Source organism: Capra hircus, chromosome 5, assembly GCF_001704415.2.
Source record: "Capra hircus breed San Clemente chromosome 5, ASM170441v1, whole genome shotgun sequence".
NCBI classification, from domain to species: domain Eukaryota; kingdom Metazoa; phylum Chordata; class Mammalia; order Artiodactyla; family Bovidae; genus Capra; species Capra hircus.
Window position 1 is genome coordinate 104,362,823 of NC_030812.1, and position 6,000 is coordinate 104,368,822.

Genomic DNA, 6,000 nt, shown 5'->3' on the forward strand with positions numbered 1-6,000 from the left:
CATCAGAGACCTAGCAAGAAAGTCTTAGCCATTATCATCAGAATGAGAGTAGATGTAAGTTTTATGTAGCACAGACTTGTCCTTGTAATTCACTTTCATAAACCTTTAAACTCAGTTCTTCAAATGTTATCTGATGGATGATATTTGAAGCACTATCTTAGTTACCAGCTGCCACCTGCCAGCAACAGCTCAGCTTCTGTTTCATTTAGGCATTCTAGTGAGACTTTAAATAATTCAAGGTGAAACTATCCATTTAAAAAAAAATGGAAGAAGCACTTAAGAAAAGATATTTAGGAATTTCACACAAGTGCTGGTTAGTTTGTTGGGTTTGAGAAAGTGGTATCTCTACCTTACATTGAATTTACTGAAGATTCAGCTGAAAACAAAGGCTTACCAAGTGGTTCAGTGGTAAAGCATCCACCTGCCAATGTAGGAGACAAAGTCATGTGTGTTTGATCCCTGAGTCAGGAAGATTCCCTGAAATAGGAAATGACAACCCACTCCAGTATTCTTGCCTGGAAAATTCCATGGATAGAGGAGTCTGACGGGCTGCAGTCCATAGGGTCACAAAGAGTCAGACCCAACTGAGCACACACATGTGGTTGGAAACATATAAGAACACACCAAGATGCTTAAAGAAAAAAAAATTCTGGAATCAATGTCTGCTTCCAGCTATGATGGAGTATTTGGAATCAGATTGTCCCTCTGGACAAGACTCTAAAACTGAACAAAAAAATATATGAGACACTGGTTTTCAGGCAGTAGTCAACAGTGCCCTGTGATCCCTCAGAGAATGGAAACATGAGATGAGGCCTACATTTACCCCTCATCTCCCAATCTGGACACAATTTTGCAACCATGGTGCAGGATGGTAAGCCCCAAGCAGAATCAGAGAGCAGAGTCTGGGAGTTGCTAAAGCATCTCTAAATTTCAGAGCAGGGAATCAAACAGTTAAGCTACATAGAAAGAGGGGGATTTCTGAGGAGTCCCTCCAGATTCCCAGACAAGGGAATGAACCCAGGGAGAAACTCCACAAGGTCTAGTTAGCAAACTGCTACAGGCTTGAGGCATAACAAAAATACTGGAGATCACACAGTCTTGGTAGATACAGGAATTCTGGTTGAGTCACAGAGGAGACATCTAAGTAAAAACACCCTGAGTATTCTGCTAAGACAGTAGGACAACCACTGCTTACATGTAACAACCATGCCCAAAGATAAAGGACACTCTAATCCCACCACTTCATGGCAAATAGATGAGAAAACAGTGGAAACAGTGGCTGACTTTATTTGGGGGGGCTCCAAAATCACTGCAGATGGTGATTGCAGCCATGAAATTAAAAGATGCTTACTCCTTGGAAGGAAAGTTATGACCAACCTAGATAGCATATTTAAAAACCAGAGACATTACTTTGTCAACAAAGGTCTGTCTAGTCAAGGCTATGGTTTTCCCAGTAGTCATGTATGGATGCGAGAGTTGGACTGTGAAGAAAGCTGAGCGGCAAAGAGTCGATGCTTTTGAACTGTGGTGTTGGAGAAGACTCTTGAGAGTCCCTCGGACTGCAAGGAGATCCAACCCGTCCATCCTAAAGGAGATCAGTCCTGGGTGCTCATTGGAAGGACTGATGTTGAAGCTGAAACTTCAATACTTTGGCCACCTGATGCAAGAGCTGACTCATTTGAAAAGACCCTGATGCTGGGAAAGATTGAAGGCGGGAGGAGAAGGGGATGACAGAGGATGAGATGGTTGGATGGCATCACCGACTCAATGGACATGAGTTTTGGTAAACTCCAGGAGTTGGTGATGGACAGGGAGGCCTGGTGTGCTACAGTTCATGGGGTCGCAAAGCTTCAGACATGACTGAGTGACTGAACTGAACTGAAAAGCCACTATGCTGCTGCTGCTGCTGCTGCTAAGTCACTTCAGTCGTGGCAACTCTGTGCGACCCCAGAGAGGGCAGCCCACCAGGCTCCCCCATCCCTGGGATTCTCCAGGCAAGAACACTGGAGTGGGTTGCCATTGCCTCCTCCAACGCATGAAAGTGAAAAGTGAAAGTGAAGTCACTCAGTCATGTCTGACTCCTAGCGACCCCGCGGACTGCAGCCTACCAGGCTCCTCTGTCCCTGGGATTTGCCAGGCAAGAGTACTGGAGTGGGTTGCCATTGCCTTCTCCGGAAAACCCACTATAACAGAGACCAAAACAAGTCTCAACAGTATCAAGGTAAGTTTCCAGTATATTGACAGCCGGAACAAAACTCAACATTCTTTAAAGGAAAACACAAACAAGATGCTTTACAAGGATTCATTCACAATGTCAGGATATAATTGCAAATTACTGGACATATGGGGAAGAAGAAAAAATTAAAACACAAGTCAATAGAAACCGACAGAAGATGACTCAGATGCCATCATTCAAATACTAGGACTTAAAAACAGCTATTATAAAAATGTCCAGGAACTTAAAGAAAGAGATGGGCATATGAATGAAGAGGTGGTGAACTCTCAATGAAAAAAAGTAGAAACTCTGAAAAAGAACCAAATGAGAATTCTAGAATTGAAATTTATAAGTATCTGAAATTAAAAATTTACCAGGTGGACTTAATAGCAGACTGGCAACTTCAGACAGAAAGGCCATAAATTTCCAGACATATCAATAGAAATTATCCAACGTGAAGGAAAAGAAAAAGATTAAAAATGATTTTTAAAATCATTTTCTTGAGCTGCAGTCTCTTCTTCCTTGTTTCATTTCCTTTCATGCATCTCTTTGGCTTGTCTCTTTCCTTTGAATGTCCAGCTCAGCAGAGAGCTTTCTGGTCTACTGTAGACCGCTTATTAGAACATCTTGGCATCATTCTCCTCCACATTGGTAAGTTTTTCTTCCTTCTTTAATTGCCCTTTTCAGTCTTTCTCTGTGTGTTCCCTGTATTATTTTCCTGCCTGAATTATATGCGGGGCCCTTGCCTTATTCCCCTGATCCAGTTGTTGTTGCTTGTTTAGTCACTAAGTCATGTCCAAACTCTTTGCGACCCCATGGACTGTAGCCCAGCAGGCTCCTCTGTCCATGGGATTCTCCAGGGAAGAATACTGGAACGGGTTGCCAGTTCCTTCTCCAGGGGATCTTCCCCACTCAGGGATCAAACTAGGGTCTCCCACACTGAAGGCTTTTCTCATTTGGATTTGTTCTTCATTTAAGGCTTGGATGGCTTTATCACTATCTAGGAGGGCCTGTTTTGTGAAATTAGTCAAGGCCTCTACTTTAATCATAATATCTGTTGTCCCCATAGAAGGTACAAATAAAGCAGCAATATACTCATACCACTGAAACACAGACTTACCCACCTAGCATATAAATAAGGTAGATGTACCAGGGCTTGTTGTGGGTTAGGCTTTATGGTGCCATGGGCAAAAGTGAATCCCAGTGTGCAGTGGCCTATCCAGCCAATTGGTAACCAAGGCCAAAGGTTAGGCCCACAAAGCCATTGGGTTCCATTGAGCACGACCCAGCGGATTCCAGGGTTATATTTCCAATCAGGGCCTGGCCAATGGATGGACTGGTTGGGGTGGTATATGACCTCAAATGTTCATTTTCATTGTTCAGGGGATAGGCACCCCATATATTTTAGTTCTTTGGGGTCTAATGGATGGTCACCAAACCCTACTGTTTGTTCTTTTTGTTCCCAACATACAGCGGTGGGCATAATTAATTGACCCTTTTCTGGGGTCATCCAGAAATATTCATCCCAGACTTGGTAAAATTGTTCAACATACCTAGAGGCCTGTCCTCCCTTGCTGGTCAAGGAGCTTTTTTCCTTTTTGTTCTTCAAATATGAGGTATAGGCTTTTGTTACTTCTATGAAACTGGTGTTTACATCATATGTCACCCAATGACCCAAGTCTATTGACTGTAGGTCTGGCTTACACCAAGAGAGCAAGGAGAGATTATGATTGACAAGAGAAAGGAAAGTCTCTTTTTGTCATTCCAGAAAAGAGCAGGGTGGTTTAAAATCTCCTTGGCAGAGTGGTGACACCCACCAAGGAAGTCCATCCATCACAGACAGAGGCATCATAGCCCCTCATACCCAGCAGCTGGAGGTGTTGTGGAAGTCCGTGAAGGAATGTGCCCATGGGATGGAAACATTGTCCTCAGTTGAAATGGAAGTTAAATTCAAAATCACATTGATGAGGCCAAGCAGCAGGAGTTGATTATGTGGCTTCATTCTGAAGGGGCTCATCTGGGATCTTCTTTTCCTTCTTCTTCTTAAGAATGATCTTGGTCTCTCGAGGGTCAGTGGGGTCCCTCTGTGCAGCCCACTCAGCGTCTTCTGGGTCTGTGTGGTACGTTCTCTTCACCCTCATGTGGTGGATCCGGGGAGTGACACCTGCAACTTGAACTGCCATAGGGATGGTTGGAACAACAGTATATGGACCCTTCCAATGTGGGGCCAAGGAGTCATGTTTCCACTCCTCGACCCACACCTGATCCCTGGGCACAAATTCATGAATCTGTTCCCCAAGGGGGAGCAGCACCCTTTCTTGTACAAAGTTAGTTACCTGATTTATTACCTTACCCAGTTGTTCCATCTGCTGCGGAAATCTCATCTCCCCTTACCTGAGGCAAATTTCTTGACACCTGTTGTATTATGGGAGGGGGCCTCCCATACACCATTTCATATGGAGAATAGCCATGGGACAGTGGGGTCATCCTGAGTCTGAGCAGAGCCGTCAGGAACAAGTCCGCCCCCACAGTCAGTCTCTATGATCCACCTGGAGAATGTCTCTTTTAAGTGTCCGGTTGGTTCCTTCCACCATCCCAGAACTCTGGGGCCTATATGTTGTATGTAATTTCCACTTGACGTTTAAAGTTTTGCTTACTTGTTGTACTAAATCAGCTACAAAAGCCAGGCCGTTGTCTGATCCAATGCTGATAGGAGATCCAAATCTGGGAACTATCTCCCTAAGCAGGCACTGGGCTACTTCTGATGCTCTTTCAGTCTTTTCCAGGTAGGAAAAGCTTCTAACCATCCCAAGAACGTCCATACCATGACCAGCAGGTAACGGTAGTGTCGGTGAGGTTTCATTTCAGTGAAGTCTGCTTCCAGGTGCTCAAAGAGCAGCGTGCCTTTTAGTTGAGTCCCCAGAGGTTTCTGTCTGTGCCAAGAGGCAGCATTGACCTGTGAGCAGGCAACGCAGTTCTGAGATTCTGTCCTGCATAGGGAAGAGAGGTGGGGAACCAAGAAATATTTTTGAATTAGCTCTTCCAGTTTATCATGGCCTAGGTGGGTCACTTGGTGTGTTTGGCTTACCAGAGTGGGTGCCAGCTCCTCCAGTACCAATAATTTGCCACTTGGCAATTCTCACCATCCCTTTTTGGTCTTGATGGCCCCTCCCGCTTTGGCTAGTTGGTTTTGGGCTTCATTGTATTTTGGAGGGTCCAGCGATGGTTCAGGCAGCTCCACCAATACGAAAGCTTTAATAGGGGCTTCACTTGTCAAGCCCAAGCCCTCGGCTGCTTGTTTAGTGGTCTTATCTGCCAGTCTGTTTCCCCGATCCCAGAGGGGTATCCTCTTTTTGATGTCCTTGGCAGTGTATGACTACAACACTTTCTGGTTCCCAGGCAGCATCTAATAGGGTCTTAATTTCTTCCTTATTTTTAATATCTTTTTCATTAGCTGTCAAAAGGCCTCTCTCCTATACAGAGCCCTGTGTACATGTAGTGTGGCAAAGCATACCTGGAGTCTGTGTAAATGTTTGTCTTCTTACCTTTTGACAGCTGGAGGGCCTGGATTAGAGCATATAATTTGGCCTGTTGAGCGGACCAGTGTGATGGCAGAGAGCTAGCCTCAACGATGGTTTCTTCCACGCCTACTGCATATCCCACCAGTCCTTGTCCTTGTCTCACCAGGCTGGTGCCACTGGTGTACAGGACCAAATCTGGGTCCGGGATTGGCAGGTCTCTCAAGTCAGGTCTGCGGGCATATTTCCTTGCAATCATGTGAGGGC